At 37.2% G+C, this 18,144-nt stretch overlaps 1 long non-coding RNA gene across 1 annotated transcript in view; it reads right to left on the bottom strand.

Moving 5' to 3' along the window:
* Positions 1 to 1,211: 1,211 nt before the first annotated feature.
* Positions 1,212 to 18,144, bottom strand: part of LOC103092883 (uncharacterized) — a 105,590-nt gene continuing 88,657 nt past the window's right edge. The window contains exons 2-3 of the long non-coding RNA XR_008917764.1: positions 11,056 to 11,211; positions 1,212 to 5,709 (exon numbers count right to left, since the gene is read on the bottom strand). This is a non-coding gene — a long non-coding RNA (uncharacterized LOC103092883). The remainder of the gene's footprint in view (positions 5,710 to 11,055; positions 11,212 to 18,144) is intronic.

Genomic DNA, 18,144 nt, shown 5'->3' with positions numbered 1-18,144 from the left:
TGGGGTATTCATCATGGGGATGAAATTGACAATAAGCTAAGTTTTTCAGCATCATTTTTGTAAGTCATTTCAATTACTCCATATATTCTAATATCTCCCCAACCTTAAGTATGTAGCACTGGCAAGCTGGACTTGGAGTAAGAAAATTTATTACATAGACTAAAGGTCCTTAAGGCTGTTTCTTAGAACATTCTTAAAAGACATAAGTCCAGATTTTCACTACCCACTAATTTAAGAATTTAAAATGCAGAATCATTACAAATTGTTATTTGCTAGATTTTTTTAATTCTGAGTTTTTAGGTTTCAAAAAGCAAGAGTTCTAGAATTATTGATAAAATGTTTACTTCACAGTCCTGCTGGTAAAAATTCAAAAAGGAAAGAAATGAGTGAACATCACTTAGACAGTTTTCATTTCCTGCATCTGTATTCAGAATGTATAATTAATTTTTTCCAGCTTTTCCTGTGATAAGGGAAGCCACATGATTTCTACAGTTAGAACAGCGCACAGAATGCTTCTATGCTGTTAAAAACTGACATCAGGCTAGTTTTGGCAAGTGAGGTGGTCAGAGATTTAATAAGGGCCTCATTGACTTAAAGGAAAAAAATTAGAATCAGTTAGAAGTCAATGAAATAGTATAAGAGCTGGGCTACTGAGACTTTGAATTTTGGTCCCAAGAATACATTGATTTCTGAAGGACTTTTAAAGCAAGGACTTCAATCGGTTATTTTAGCTCTTTGGATCTCAGTTTTCTCTTTTGTAAAATGATGAAGTTAGACTAAACGACAGCTAAGATTTCTTCTAGCACTAAATCTATGAAGCTTCCTAATACCTCATCTTTGGAGCAACTATCTAAGTGACAAGGATGCTGTGGACATCTATTTTTCATTGAAAAGAGAAGATAAAGTATAATTTTTTAGATTATATCATAGCCTTGTTTGGGGAGAGTGGACTCAACATAGAATTTGTCAGCAACAGAAGCAGAATGAGTAATTCCCCCACCCCCAATAGCACAAGTTAAAAGATGGAATATTCATAGGAGTTTAACTCACGAGTGGGTTGATCAGACCAAGAACAAACTAATGGGCTGTACAAGGATAAAAAAAAGAAAGAAAGAAAAGAAAGGAAGGAAGCAGGACTGAGACATAACCACAAGATAAGTGGAATCCTAAATAAACTTGCTAGCTTCAGTATTGGGATGTTGGGGGATGAGAGCAGGAAGAGTAGCAGAGGACATGAGATTTGGGTGTTGTGTGACTGATAGATTAATGTAGAAGGTTTGCTTCGGTAAGCAATTTTTATCTCAAGGACATATTTATAATGAACATTTGTAAACATTTATTGTCCTATCATGTTTATCATAGTAAGATAGATCTGGTCTCTAAAGGAGTCTCAGAAACCATCAAGTCCAATGTCCTCACTTTATAAATGGGGAAATGGAAGCCCAGAGACAGTTAGTAACTTACCTAGGATCCCACATTAAGTAGTATTCAAGCTCAGTCCTCTTACTTCAGATTCCATGTTTTCTAAGACCTTTATCTGTATTCATTCCTACTCTTACAAGAGAAAAGGTTTTAGAATAAACTAAGAGGATGAAGTTTGATTATCTTTGAATTGAGAGTCTAAAGGGATTCTCTTGTGCTCAAAAATGAGAAAAACTCATCCATATGGAGAAAATGATGACCTCTACTAAAGAATGAAGTGATCTTCTTGTCTTTCAACAGTTTAGTCCCCCAAGATTTAGGCAAAAACTCAGTCTAGAATTTATCAAGTGATTTCATACTATGGGAACCAAGTACATAGTACAAGATGATTTTGGGGAGGCAGTATGGAATAATGAATAGTATGAACTCTGGAGTCAGGGGTATGAATTCTGGTTCTGATACTTATACCCTATCTGTTCATACAGGGTTGTCCTTAATCTGGGGAGGAGGAAAAGTAGTTGGGGATCATGATTTATCCTTCATATATTTCATCTATCTTTCTCAATTTACAAGTATAAATTGTACATGCTTTATTGGATACAGTGAAAAATTTATAAATTAGGTCAGTGATATGGCTGCTTCCTCTAGGGATGCACATTCCAACATATCCCATATCAACCTCTATCAAGGTTCAGACAACATGATGGGGAAGCAGGGAAGTATCTCCTCCTAATTCCTTGGAATTATGTAGAAACCAATGGAGCAGACAAGCTTCTATCATTTATCTTTTGCCCTTGCCATCTGACTGGTCTACCTTTTCTCCTGAGTCATTGTATTTCTCAGATGACATTCTTTTTTTTAAACCCTTACCTTCCATCTTAGAATCAATACTGTGTATTGGTTCCAAGGCAGAAGAGTGGTAATGGTTAAGCAATGGGGGTTAAGTGACTTGCCCAGGTCACACAGCTGGGAAGTGTCTGAGGCCAGCTTTGAGCCCAGGACCTCCTATCTCTGGGTCTGGCTCTCAATTCACTGAGCTACCCAGCTGCCCCCTCAGATGACAATCTTAATGTCACTTCTCTTTCATAGCTCTTGATTTGTAATGTATTGCAGCTTACTCCTACCATATATATATTTTTTCAGATTTCAACAGGACATACAGTTTTATTTTTTTCCTTTAAACATTATTTTATTTGGTCATTTTCAAATGTTATTCATTAGAAACAAAGATCACCTTTTTTTTTTCCCTCTCCCCTCCCCCAACTCCTCCCATTGGCGAAGCGTGATTCCTCTGGGTGTCACATGCATCCTCAACCTGAGCCCATTTCCCTGCTATTGGTTTCTGTAGTAGGGTATTCATTCAGAGTCTCTCCTAGATCATATCCCCTCCACCCCTGTAGTCAAGCTGTTGTCCTTCCTCAGTGTTTTTACTCCCATCGTTTGTCCTCTGCTGGTGGGTAGTGTTTTTCTCTCCTTGGTCCCTGCAGGTTACTACTACCATATTAAAGTGACTCCATCTTTGAATCACCCCCAACCTTAATTATATGGAATTTGTGGCATTTCATGGCTCCAATCAATTCAGCATTCCTATAGGAATATTGGAAAGGCTCAGTTTGGGATACTCAGCTTAATTCTCTCAGCCTCCTCTTCCCCTGTGATTAGAGGGCAGGATGGTAGAGCACCAAATTTATTTCAAATTTTTCCTTTATAGAGGCTGAGATCTAGCTTTTCCAGGTAACTCTACACTTTCCTTTAGTAACCCTGCTTGGTCTTGACTCCTGGAACATCAACTTCCCCCTCCTCCCCCATGGTCATTTTTCTTTTTCAGCTTCCTTTTCTATTATTATCTCTTATTAAATTTTAAGTCCCTTGAGGGCAAGGACTGTCTTTCTTTTCTTATTTGTATTCCTGACATTTATCATGGTGCCAGGAAGACAGTGCTAAATAAATTGCTTATTGAATTGATGTTTAAAAGATCAACCTTTGTTTTCAGAAGCTTGGGAACTAACGCATACTATAAATGATGTCTGCATAAAATGTGAAAAATAAAAATGAAGCCAAATCTCTTCTTCTTCCATCCTTCACCCTTCTCCCTCACTGGCAATGATGCTTTCTAAATGGGATTTTTGTGTATTATTGGTACTGCATATTTTTGAAACATTCCTGTTGCCTTGGAAAAGTCATGTTTAACTATAATCTTTTTTAAAAAATTGGCAAGGACATGAGAACCAAGGGCATTTATCATCTTCTAGGAGTTTCCTTTCTTTCTTTCTTTCTTTTACCTCTGCCAAAATTAATTATTCCCAATTCTTTTTCTGGTACTTTTTTCAAATGGCTCTATTTTTTTTCCCAACAACTGAATAGGTATATGTTTGACTTGTACCTTTATTTTACCTCCAATTTTTTACCTCAGTCCATATCATTGTACCAAAATCCATCTGGTGAATCTGATACTCTTAGCTTTTATCTTTCCATGTTAATTTCTGTTTTTCATCTATAGCTTTATTTCTCTGTCTGTCTGGTCCCATCTTCATCAGTCTTCTCAATGAGATACTGTGGAAGAAAAATTTCTCCTAGACACATCCATCACCTTTTAGAACTACAAAGAAATAGCTGAAAGCAACAAGTTTTCAGGGAGCATCAAGATACATATTCACAGGTATTTTGGTCTCCTAATTTATAAAGTAAACATTGCCCATCCTGGAGAACCCCTAGCTTTATTCTTTTTGTCTTCAACTGTTTTGATTAGTACAATATATAGTCTTAGAGAGTTGTCATGGGATGTAGGGGTAGAGATTGAAAGGGTAAGTGACTCGTTCAGTATCACACAGCCAGCACATCTGAGAGGCAAGACTTGAACTCTAGTGTTCTTGATTTCCAAGTTAACTCTATCTATTAACTGCATCACACTGCCCCTTTCTGGAGTCCACTCTAAAAAGAAAACAGAATCTGTAACATTTGGAGAATGAAAGCACTTATAAAATAATACTGCATGCAGAATGATATTAGGGGCTTTTGAAAAATTCAAAAGAAATGAAGATAATATAGTTTCTACCTTCAAGAAACTTAAATCTACCTGAGGAGAGAAAATATTTAGACTAATAGTAAGCATAAGACCATTTAATGGAAAGCCCTATCTATGCTCACTTCTCTTCCAGATAAACTGCAGCCTTTTCTGCTTTCTTCTTAGTCTTCTTCGCAGCCTGGCAAGAATACTGTAGTGGTTTGCCATTTCTTCTGCCAGCAGATTCAGGCAAACAGATGTTAAGTGACTTGTCCAGGGTCACACAGTTAGTAAGTGTTTGAAACTGGATTTGAAGTCTAGTCTTCCTGATTCTAGTACCAGTGCTCTAGTTACTGAACCAGTTAACTGCCAGGTGATAAATGCTTAATTTTTCTATCTACTTTTATAGAAGAATACTTCCTTAAATTGAATACAATAAACACTGGGTAGAGAGAATGTAGACCTCTAGACTTTTGTTTTTAAAAATAATTACTTCCTAGTTCAAGAAAAGGTATTAAATTCTTGGCTTATGATAATAAAAGATCAGTCTATCATTCATATCTTAGGATTCAAATCATGACTCTCATTTATTATCTGAGTGACTTTGATGAAGTCATTTAACCTGTATAGACCTCAGTTTCCTCATCGGTAGACTGAGAAGTTTGGCCAAGATGGCCTTTTGCATCCTTTCTAAGCTGTAAATCTATAATTCCATGACATGTCAGGAATAGAACTAAAGAAGAAATGGGGGGAATATTCTGAAGGCTTGAAAGATCAAAGAATAGTTCCAGCTCACGGAAAATGTTCTTCTTCTTGATTACTGGTAACTCCATTTCCTTCTCCTTTATTTTTGTTTCATTTGCATTTTTGTTTGGAGATGATCTTGGCCTCCTCTCATCTCCCACAGATAGTAGCCACCCCAGGTAACAGGTCTTTTGTTGCTAGCTTATCAGCATTAGGGGTTGGGGAAGAGAGGAAAACAAACTCCCTATCTTCAAAATTCATACCTCTCCATCTCATAAGCTTGGTCTGTCCTGGCAAATACTCATCAGAAAAGCTGATGGCATGTCAAAGTATTCAAGCAGAACTCTCCTATTATCAATTTTACTTATATACCTGAAGAAGTCTTCTCAATCAATCGATGATACCAAAGCCACCTCTCTGATGTGTAATATCATTTCTGAGAAGCACCAGCCTTCAAATGGCAGCTTGCAGTATAGGATCCGGTTCAAAAGACAGGCAATATTCTAATTCGTTTTTTAAACATGACTTCTATCCTTGTACTGTAAAGTCAAGAATAAGAAATTTGAAAGATTTCAAACATTAGGCTGAGTGCAGATACTATCAGGTTTTGTTTGTAAGCAAGTTGGTTACTGAAAGATCTCCATTGCTTTGCTTATATTCATGTCAGAATAAAAAAGTGACTTAGTAATACTGAGAAATGAAAGTCAAATATTTTTTGAGTCCTTTGGGAACCCTGTATGAAGCATAATCCACAACATAATAATAACTAACACTTCACACCCTGACAAAGTGCCAACATCTTTATTTTTAGTTCTATCTATCAAGGTGTATTATTCTCTCTGAAATAAGGTACTAGCAAATGTTTTTACAACCCATTTTATGGTTAAAGATTGCTTTGTACTTGTGAAATAGGAGACAGTGAAAATAACACTTACTCTGGAGTCAGTCCTAGGACCTAGATTCAAATCCTGTCTTTGATAGCTTACTCCTTGCATTACCTTGAGAAAGTTGCTTTATCTCTCTCGTGGCCTACTAGGTTATAAATGTATTAAGAACAGCTAGTGAGGAAAACTCCAATGGTTGTCAAAAGTAGAAAAAGTACCAACATTGATGATGCCATAAATCCTTGAAGTACCCAAAAAGCCAAAGGGACCTCTTTCGTTGTATGGTAGAACTCTTTGGATATGTAATTTATTCTACTATTAGGTGAATTCTAAAACTAAAATAAATTCATTTCTAGCTTGTGTTTTGTGTTCAGTTGAGAAATAAATTATGAGAGAATTTTCTTTCTATTTTAGCATTTATGAAAGTTGTTAGCACTTTTATTTTCATAGAAGATTGTTTTGAGTTCATGATGCTCTAAAATAATAATGATGTACTATTATCCATTAATCATTGATATAATGCATTATAGACTTCTGTAATGTTTGACTGGGCATCTTTGACATTTCTATCCTTCATAGCAAAATGGAATAATGTAATAGGAAACCAAAAAGTGATATTACAGCAAACTGCCCCAGGATCCTCATTGGGCTCTTATTTTATTCTTACACAGTTGATTTTGTCAATTCAGTCAGATCTGACTCTGCATTCTTAGCAAAGATAGTGGAGTGGTTTGCCAATTCCTTCTCCAAAGCTCATTTGACAGATGAGTAAATTGAGGCCTACAGAGTTAAATGTCTTGCCCAGTAACACAGCTAGTGTCTTGAGTTTTTATTTAAACTCATGCCTTCCCAACTCCAGACTCAGCATCCTACCCACCACACCAATTGGCTGCCCCAATTCCTACATTTATTTCATCTTTACCTCTGTCACTCAACTATGTTTCCATGATGCCTTTTAAATTTGTGTGTGATCATGCACACAGAACAGTGGATGTGTTGTATTTCCAGGTATATATGAAGGACAAGTGGATTAAGTAGCTGTGGGAAAGTTAATGGAAAGGATTGTCCTTCCCATCCTTTTTACCTTGTTCCCCAAGTCCAGGGTCAAAGGGTTAGAGTCAGAAGGAACCACAGAAATCATCTAATCTAACATTTTACAGATGAGAAAATGAAGACCCAGAGAGGCTTCAGGGAATGACTTAATCAAGTCATTGGTTATATAATTATAGGTATATAATTACATTGGCAAAATCTGAACCAAGAACTTACTTCTTTATCTACTACTATAATTTGCAGACTCCTGGGCATAGTCATCTTTTCTGTTCTCAGGAAAGTTTTGATTTTTTAAAGAAAGAGTAAGATAAGAGAAATATATACTCCCAATTAATGGCAGCAATGGATATTTGTTGTGAAATAAGTTTTGTGAAATACTACATAGGTCTCTGTGATAGAACAACTATTTCAGAATACAGTGGGATATTCTCCAGAGTCATTGTACTTGCAGAGTAAATGAATCCTTATGGGAAAAGCATCTTTTGGGACTTCCCAAAGGAGGATTATGGCTCTTATTAGGTAAAAAACATTTCACAACCCTCCCACACCCTTGATTACAGAAAAATTTGGTTTATTCCAAGAAAGATTACTGATAGGATAAGTTAGGGGTGGCTTCCACTCTGATAATTAGCTTGTATGCTTTCCATATTCCTGATGGTTTCTGGGATCTCTTTCATAAATCTAAGTGTCAGACAATTTCACAGAAAGAGAAAAGGGAATTTAAATAGCAGCAATTTCTTCACTTCTCATTACTAATACTGATTTGTACATAAATCCAGACACTACTTTGACTCAGATCTGCCTGTGGTTATAGTTAGCATGACAAGATAGTTGGGGAAGGAACACTTATCCGCCTACTCTCTGCTGGGTTCTTACTCGCAGAGGAGTCTTGTTTTAGTACGAATTGGTCTAAATGACCTTTAACTTTCCTTCCACTTGAAATTCTGGAATTCTATGTAGAAACTTGGTCAATTGAAGCTAAAAACCATTTAGCTGTTAACATAAGTTTAAATAACTGATCAACAAAGGTATTTGCCTAGCAGACTATTATCACAATATTGTTCTTGGTTAGACCATTTGTGATGATTTCCAAGGTGAATTTAAAGATTCTTGGTTTCTGGAGTACCTCTGTAATTCCCGCATCAAAAGTTATTGGGGGAAACCCATTTTCTCAATACCCCTTTCCTCATGTACTCTTGGGTTATTGACAGGTATTTAGGAATTGTTCCTTAGGTCTAAAGTACATGAAATAAAAAAGTAGAAGGAAGGAGGGGAGAGAAAGAGACAGAGACAGAGACACAGAGAAAGAGAGGCAGAGAGACAAAGAGAGAATGTGAGACAGACACAGAGAGAGAGAGAGAAAGAGGAGAGAGAGAGAGAGAGAGAGAGAGAGAGAGAGAGAGAGAGAGAGAGAGAGAGAGAGAGAGAGAGAGAAAGAAAGAAAGAAAGAAAGAAAGAAAGAAAGAAAGAAAGAAAGAAAGAAAGAAAGAAAGAAAGAAAGAAAGAAAGAAAGAAAGAAAGAAAGAAAGAAAGAAAGAAAGAAAGAAAGAAAGAAAGAAAGAAAGAAAGAAAGAAAGAAAGAAAGAAAGAAAGAAAGAAAGAAAGAAAGAAAGAAAGAAAGAAAGAACAAGAAAACCCTGTTAGTCTGCAAGGAACAGATGCTCTGTGGGAACATAATGTATCCAAGAAGACTGCTGATGAAATAAAGTGAATGACATTAAAGTGAAAGAATAAATCACATGGGGGGGGGGGGGAACCATTCTGTTCTTACTGACTTCAAAAACTCCAGCTAGACTAATATTCTGTATGTTTACATATTTCCACCGAGAACAAGTGAATTTAGCAAAATCAAACCAAAGAAGCATTTACTTTCTGATGACTCATTTTCTTTTCATGCCTAAATAAAAGATTAAAGAATGAATGTATGGCCTCCAATACATCCAATTATGCCACTTGTGACTCAAAATAGATGTTTCAATAAGGTAATGCCTTCTACCCCAAAGGATAAAACGTGGTAGTTAGTACTTTAACACTCCATGTGTCAGATTAAGGCTTCAATAATTTTATACTAAAATAAACCACATGGAGGCACTATGACATGGTGTATAGCCTTGGAAGTAGGAAGACTTGAGTTCAAGCCCCATCTCTGACACATAATGGCTTTTGGCCAGCGACAAGTCATTTGATCTCCTCAAGTCCCAGGCATCGAACTCTAAGACTACAGTTTACTGATCAGGTGATAAGCTGTATTGGTGAAGGAAGTTTCCCAATGTTTAAAAAAAAATAAAAAGAAGGGATGTATCGTACCCCATCGGGAACTTGTACTTTCGATATGGAGAGGGGGAAGAAAGAGAGAACCTCCCTTTTCACAAAGCCGAGTTCTGTGGAGACAGCAGATGTAACAGGTTGGCTCAGAGAGAGGAGAGGGGGTTCGAAGATTTTCTCCCTTCTGCCTTCCCTCCTTAGCCAATGCTGCTCTCCCCAATTCGCTCTTGTCCCTCTTGTCCCCCCTCCACTACTCGAGACCAAAAGGTCTCCCCTCGATCCATTTGCTCATCCACTCACCTTGGGGAACAGATAACTTTTAATGTTAACTCAATCAGGTAATACAAAAGGAATAAAGGGCAGGGAAGAATGGGAAAAGGAAAGTGGGAAAAAGGGGGTCCCTGTCTCTATCTAAACCCTTTTCCTCCCTCCTCGAGTTTGGGGGGAACTCCGGCCTTGGCAGCCTGAGCCCCCTGAGAGAAAGTTAGGTTGACTCACCCCTGGGCAACAGGAGCTGAGGTAAAGTCTGCTCAGATTTCTCTTCAGAAAGTCCCTTCAATTGGGAAGTGTTGGGGGGACAGATTTCCAGTCACCAGCAGGAAAAATGGGTAACTCTCTGGAGAAAGTCTTTATCCACCTTCTCTCTTTGACGTCTCAAAACTGAGAGACCCTCACAGTTCTCCCCGCAGAGTCTTCTCTCCTCAAGAAATTCACTCCCAGGGCCCCTCCCCCATCAAGGTGATCAATTTCACATACTCTTCAGTCTGGCACTTTTTCTCTAGTGCTAGCCTCTATCACACCTACCATAAATTCTCTACACTGACAAAATTAGTTTTGAGCAGAAAATAATTTTAAAAACAAAAGAAAAACAATTCCAGCCATGATTTTCTATTCAGTGCTGGTATTTGTAGCAGACTCCAGTTGTAAGATTTTAGTGTCAAATATCTAAAATAAGAGATCATATAGACTCTGTAGGAATACATTTTTAGAAAGGGAATAAGCTGAAGTTGGACAAAAAGCAGACCCATTTGGGAAAGCTCTTGGCAACTGCTGAAGGTCAAATGAAGAGAAGGACTAGTCTCAAGGTCTATAATTTTTTAGCAGGTATTAGTGTCAGAGCAAGAATACACAAATATAAACTGGAAGGAATTATGATTGTATTGGTCTGATTACAGGCAGATCTCAAACTCCTGCCCCCTTGGAAATCTGGTTAATGCAAAATTTCATTACTGCCTGTGTTCAGTGCTATGTTCATATTTTTAAATTATTTTTCCCTTTAGAGTTGTGATTTTAAAGATATGGCTTATGTTCAAGGGGGGGACCAATAGAGAGGACCAATAGAGACTACATTACAGTCTTGGAAGAATACTTTTCCTAGGTGGAGTCCTAAATGACATAAAAACCTGTATGTATCACTTTTCTTTTTTCTTCTTTTTTCAAGCATAGAACAGCTATTTCTTCTACTACAAAAGAAATGCTTAAAACACAAAAGATCATAAAATTGTATTAACAGACTCTTAAAACACAAAACAATAATTGATCATCATCATTGTAAGGTCGAAGCACTTTGTGAGACTGGAGAATGGGGATTTCATTTTTATCTCTGACTCAAATTGTCTACACAGCTCAGAAGTCCAGATTTCCTAGGGCACCTTAGACATTATGAATCATTTCCACATTTACCTGGTAATTTCTCCTGGTAGTAGAATATCTTCTCTCAAAAGCAATGTTGTTGCAGTAAGCACCTCCACATGGGCAATCATCACTGACTCAGAAATTCACAATTGATCAAGTCTAGAAATGACTGTTTCTTGGGATTGTGGTTCATTGCCTCCTACTCTGGAAAAGAAAGCAAAATCTAAAGAGGATGTGACAACTTAATCACATTTTCATAACATAACATTTAGTAGACACCCAGAAGAGACTTGAGATTTGATATTAGACATGATCATGTGCTCTTAGGAACCATGATATCGATTTGAGGGGAGGAAAGAGAAAACCTTCCTTCCCTCATACTGGATGTCCAAGGGACAGCTGAGATGTTAAATCAGTCAATTAATCAACTACCAAGCCTTAATTAAGCACCAAGTCTGTGGCCAGCATGCTGCTAGATTCTGGAGCTACTAATACAGAAAAAAGAAATAGTCTTCATTCACAAGCTCAATGAGAGGGAGAACTGTAGAGCTTTCTGTAATTCTTGTGGTCTAAAGAGGGGACAGCTCTTTTTGTCTCAGTCACCAATTATCTTTGACAGACTCAGCCCCCATTCACAGGGATCAATAAGGGATATATGAGTCATCCAAAAGCATCAGTCCATTGCTGAGCCAGATCATGTGTCCATCCCCTAGTGCCATAGTGAATGCTTCACTCTGTGGGAGCTACCCAACTCCAGCAAATGGGGGTGGACAGAACTGATTTCCATTATTACACTTCCTCAGTACCTTTAACTATTTGTTCTTTCTAGCAAATCAAGTGGGATACATTTGGCATATTTATTTATCTCTATCTCCAGTTCTTTGTAGGACTCTGGGCATTTGGAAAGGCTCAATCTTTGTCCTTACAAATGCCTTATGCTAAAAAGTGTCAGCAAAGTGTACATGGTATAGTTCTTTTAAAAAAAATTATTGAGACCTTTTTTATATGGCTCCAATTTCCCTCATATTCCTCTCTACCCCTTGCAAGAAAGTAATCCTATCTAACAAAGCTTATATTTTTATAAATAAAAAGTAAAAAAAGAGGGGAAATGTACCAAACTAATTCATTCATTGAAAACAATCTGAAAATACATTTAATGAATGTTTCACACCCATAAACCTCCCAATTCATTGAAATTATGGGGAGAGGTACCATTGTATATTTCTACTTTGAGGTCCATCCTATTTTTTGTGATTTTGCAACATTCCTTTGTTATTGCTTCATGCTGTTCTTTCTGTTTCCTTTAGACTATTGTGCATATTGTTTTCTCAGCTCCTTTATATTGCATCAGTTCATATATGTTTTTCTATGATTTCTTATAAGCATCATATCTAGATAGCACAGTTCATAATAGTGTCCTGAATGGCATGTAGAATCTCAGGTATTTCATTTAACACAGTTTTTAAACAATCCCGAAATCCAGAGGTTCTGGTGTTTTGTTTTTGGGGGGAGCAGGTCCATATCTACTATAACTAGTGGCCTGAAAATTATAAGCAACCTCCTTCCCTCCCTATATGAAGTTAGACAAATTCAATAAGTAAACATATTATAAAATTCTTATAAATTACCATTTACTTATTTATAAGGTCAGTCCCAATGCAAAAAAAAATTAAGAAAAGATAAAATTTAAAATGAACTGTAACAGCAAAAGATAGGGAAGGTGGAGTGAAGAGGTGAGAAGATGGAAATGGAAAAGAGAGGTAAAGAGGAAAAGTAGAAAAAAGGAAAGGGGGGGGAAAGGAGAGAGAGAAACTAAGGGAGGAGCAAAGGAAAGGAATCATTAAGGAAGATATTACCTGAGTACCAAGTGATATGCTCAGAAAAGGTTGTACCATTTTTCTTTCTTAAAACCCTGAGTATTACCAAAGCTTCCCAGACCAGAAATGACTTAAAATTAGCTTTTTCCCCAAAGAGATAATTAGGAAAAAGACATGTACAAGAATATTCATAGCTGCACTCTTTGTGCTGACAAAAAAAAATGGAAAATGAGGGGATGCCCATCAATTGGGGAATGGCTGAACAAATTGTGGTGTATGTTGGTGATGGAATACTATTGTGCTAAAAGGAATAATAAAGTGGAGGAATTCCATGGAGACTGGAACAACCTCCAGGAATTGATGCAGAGTGAAAGGAGCAGAGCCAGGAGAACATTGTACACAGAGACTGATATACTGTGGTACAGTCTAATGTAGTGAACTTCTCCATTAGTGGCATTGAAGTGATCCTGAACAATTTGGAGGGATTTATGAGAAAAAACACTATCCACATCCAGAGGAAACACTGTGGGAGTAGAAGAAAACTCCTTGATTACATGGGTTGAGGGGATATGTTTGGGGATGTAGACCCTAAATGAACATCCTAATGCAAACACCAACAACATGGAAACAGGTTCTGATCAAGGATACATGTAACACCCAGTGGAATTGTATGTCAACCAGGAAGGGCAGGGGGAGGGGAGAGAGGGAAAGAATATGATTCTTGTAACCAAGGAATAATGTTCTAAATTGACTAAATTTAAAAAATAAAAAATAATAAAATTAGCTTTATAAGAAGCTTATCATGACTATTTTACCTATTTATTATTTAATCATTGTATGTAGAGATCTCTCATTTCTTCCTTTAAAAAACTTGTTTTGTTAGTCTGCTTTTCTACTGACAATGATCTAATACCAAGCCCTAATCCCCTTATGCCTATAGGATCATATGATAGTCTAATAGAGAAAATCTATCTGTAATATCAAAATAGGATCTCTGGGAAAAAAAGAAGTAATCACATGACAGTTAAGGAACAGAGTCCAAAATAGCTAAAATCAATAACTGAAGAAGCCTGGTTTCACTGGAAAAAAAAAAGTGCCATTTGGCTAGTTAATTTGCTTCATACATATCCAATGGAAGAAAGAAACAGAATAGGACTGAGTAGGGCTTCCTGTTTCTGGAAATCATGATGGGAGGCTTAGGCAGAAAAGAGACTAATTTCTGGGACCAGAAACTAGAACAGGGTCAGGAAGGACAAAGGGAGGCTATGCAGCTGAAGGAAACTTTGGACAAAGGGCAGAAGGGAAAATCTCCTGGCTGTCTGACAACTCCTAAGTCTCCTTTACTGACATGATCTACTCCCATTTCTTAAGCATTAATGTTTCCCAAAGCTATTCCCTAGGCCTCTTTTTTTTTTTCTCTCTACATCCTCTCTCCTAATGATCTTATTGAGTTCCAAAATTAAGTTATTATCTCTATTCGAATGATTCTCATTTCTATATTTCCTGTCCTAATCTTTCTGTTGAAGTTGTATATTGCCAATTATTGTCTAAGCATTTCTACCTGAAAGATTTGCCAACATGTCAAACTCAGAATTATCTACTTAGTCAAAATGTATTTGTTAAACATTTTCTACACTAGACACTATACTAAGTTTGGGGGATACAGAGAGAGGGAAAATATAGCCTTTGCCTGCAAACTTACATTCCACTGGGACTTCGTTTTTGTTGTTTGTCCTTTGTTTTCTTTTTTCCTCTTTCTCTTTATTGCCATGCAAAACACACTTCCATTTTGGTCCATGTTGTAAGAGCACATTCATTCATAACCAAAACCCCAAAGTAAAACCATGAATGCACTGATGTGAAAGAGCACCCTTTAATCTGCATCCATCCAACTCCAATGGTTCTTCTCAGGAGGTGGATAGTATTTCTCATCATAAGTCTTTCAGGATTGTCCCAGATCATTGCATTGCTGAGAGCAGCCAAGTGTACACATTTAATCTTCATAGAATATTGCTGTTATTGTCTTCAAAGTTCTCCCAGTTCTGCTTATTTTGCTTTGCATCAGTTCCTACAGATTTTTCTAGCTTTTTCTGACATCATCTTGCTTATCATTTCTTATATCACAATAGCATTCCCCAATTGATAGACATCCCTTCCATTTCCAATTCTTTGCCACCACAGAAAGAGCTGCTATAAATATTTTTTGTACCAGTAGGTCCTTTTCCCTTTTTTATAGTCTCTTTGGGATACAGACTCACTAGTGGTATTACCAGATCAAAGGGTATGTATGGTTTTATAGCCCTATGGCAAGATTTTCAAATTGCCCTCCAGAATGGTTGGTATCCTTTGTTTTCTAAGGGGATCACTGACATCATGGACTGATGTCTTGGCTTGTGCATGAATTTATTTTAAGTGAGACAGAGTTGCAGAAGTCATCAATCTTACTTTCTTTTTCAGTCACTGGAGTCTAGTGACAGGACAAAAGTCAGGACAATTGGAATTGGCCCTTGATGCAGCAGATGGGAAAGATATTATGTAAATTGTTACATACAATGAGATATATTCAGAGTATAGAGGAGACTTTTTTTTTGGAAGTGAAAAATTTTAATTAATTAATTTATTTATTTAGAATATTTTTCCATGATTACACGATTTATGTTCTTTTCCTCACACACACACACACATAGTAATTCCACTGGGTTTTACATATGTCTTTGATCAAGACCTAGTTCCATACCATTAATATTTGCATTAGGGTGATCTCTTAGAGTCTACATCCCCAGTCATATCACCATTGACCCATGTGATTGAGCAGTTGTTTTCTTCAGTGTTTCTACTTCCACAGTTCTTTCCCTGGATGTGGATAGCATTCTTTCTCATAAGTCCCTCAGAATTGTCCTGGATTATTGTATTGCTGCTAGTAGAGAAGTCCATTACATTTGATTATGCCACAGTGTATCAGTTTCTGTGTACAATGTTCTCTTGGTTCTGCTCCTTTTATCCTGCATCAATTCCTGGAGGTTGTTCCAGTTCACATGGAATTCCTCCAGTTCATTATTCCTTTGGGCACAATAATATTACATCACCAACAGATACCACAAATTGTTCAGCCATTCCCCAATCGAAGGGCATCCCCTCAATTTCCAATTTTTTGCCACCACAAAGAGCGCAGCTATGAATAATCTTGTATAAGTCTTTTTCCCCATTTTCTCTTTAGGGTATAAACCCAGCAATGGTATAGCTGGATCAAAAAGCAGATAGTCCCTTAAAGCCCTTTGAGCATAGTTCCAAATTGCCCTCCAGAATGGTTGGATCAATTCACAACTCCACCAGCAATGCATTAATGCCCCAATTTTGTCACATCCCCTCCAACATTTGTTATCTTCCTTTGCTGTCATTTTAGTCAATCTGCTAGGTATGAGGAGGTCAGAGTTGTTTTGATTTGCATTTCTCTAATTATAAGAGATTTAGAATACTTTTTTATGTGCGTATTGACAGTTTTATCTAAAAATTGCCTATTCATGTCCCTTGCCCATGTATCAACTGGGGAATGGTTTGATTTTTTTTGTAAAATTGATTTAGCTCCTTATAAATTTGAGTAATTAGAGGTTTTTGTTATGAAGATTTTTCCCAATTTGTTACTTCCCTTCTAATTTTGATTTCATTGGTTGTTTGTACAAAACCTTTTTTAATTTAATGTAATCAAAGTTATTTATTTTACTTTTTTAATTTTTTCTAACTCTTGCTTGGTCTTAAAATCTTTCCTTTCCCATATATCTGACAGGTGAACTATTCTATGTTCACAATAGAAGATATTCTGAAAGAGGAAAGACACTAAACACTAGAGGGGATCAGGAAAAGCCTCTTGAAGAAAACAAACTTTGAATTAAATCTTAAAGGAAGTCAACGAAACCAAGAAACAGAGACAAGGGGACAGAGTATTCCATATTTGAGGAACAACCTTCATAAAGGCACAGAGATGGGAGAGACAGTATCACATTTGAAGAATTTTAAGTGTACTAGTGTAGCTCCATTGTACAATATGTCAAGGGGAGGAATAAAATAGGAAAGGGACCAGGTTATAAAGAGCTTTAGATTCCAAATAAAAGAGTTTATATTGAATCTTAGAAGGAATAGGAAGCTATTGGAGCTCATTAGGGAAGGGGTAGGAGGATATAACCTGATCAGACCCTCGCTTTAGGAAAATCTCCCTGGAAGCTAACTTTCTCTCCTCTCATTTACTTTTTAACTTACCATCTGGTTTCTTAACTCATCATTTCACCACTACTTCTCTCTCTGAAAGTACTAATAATTTCTTCCTCCCCACCCCCCCAAAAAAGCCACAGTAGTGTTTTTTTTAATTTATTTGTTTCTTTAGTAGGAATTTGTGAAAAGATTTTTTACCTTGTTCCATTAGTAGGCAGACTGACAGAATTGCTGTAACATTAGAGGAAGCCAGTCTAGTCCAAAGTACCTAAGAAAACCTACAGTCATTGTCAAATGAGAAGCTTAACTTTATTGTTGGGAAGGACAGGCCAAGTTGTCCCTTCCTGACCCCCAAAGGAGGTTGAGAAAGGGGCAAGGGGCTCTTTTATATGACCTAGCCAATAAAACCAATGGTGGCCAAATGATCTCAGAGTTGTCTGCCAGACAGTGGAAGGATATCAAGTATATCAAGTTCCTGAAGCTGCTTCTGGTTCCATTGTTCAGTCTAGTCCTATGGGAAGAAAGCTGGGGAAATCATCATCTAGGAGGAAGAGGTTGAATATATACATCTCTATGGGTTCCTCTGAATCTCATAAATCTTGGACCCCAGCAGTTGCAAGGGCTGGGAATACGTAAAAAGGACAGATCCCAACCATGATGGAACCTTGAGTCTGACAAGCTGGCAGAGACACAGAGTCTAGGTTGGCTTTTCTTTTAACGTCACAAGAGAGATTATTAATATTACCTCCACATTTGTTGTGAGGTCTGACAGACTGGGGGGCCCATAAACCAGGCTGGTTCCTCAAAGACACAAGGACAGGGACAAGGTGTAGAAATTTCTCAGGATGGCCAGGCTTCAGGAACCTAAGAGGACCTTGTGGTCCTTACTTGCTTAACACATTGATCTTCGATCTTCATTCTTGGCCTTTATAGACTTTAATTTTCTTCTATCTAGATTTTTTGAATGCTACTTTCTCCTGGTCTTCCTCTGACCTGTAAGATCGTTACTCTGTTTCTTTTGATAGATTCTTTTTCAGATCATGAACTCTAAAACTATAGCTGGTCCATAGGATTCTGTCTTGGGCCATATTCTCTTCCCTTCTCCCTCTATTAA

Source organism: Monodelphis domestica, chromosome 3 (genome assembly GCF_027887165.1).
Source record: "Monodelphis domestica isolate mMonDom1 chromosome 3, mMonDom1.pri, whole genome shotgun sequence".
In the NCBI taxonomy this organism is placed as follows: Eukaryota; Metazoa; Chordata; class Mammalia; order Didelphimorphia; family Didelphidae; genus Monodelphis; species Monodelphis domestica.
Note: the sequence above shows the minus strand (reverse complement) of the source record. Positions and strands in the feature narration are given on the sequence as shown.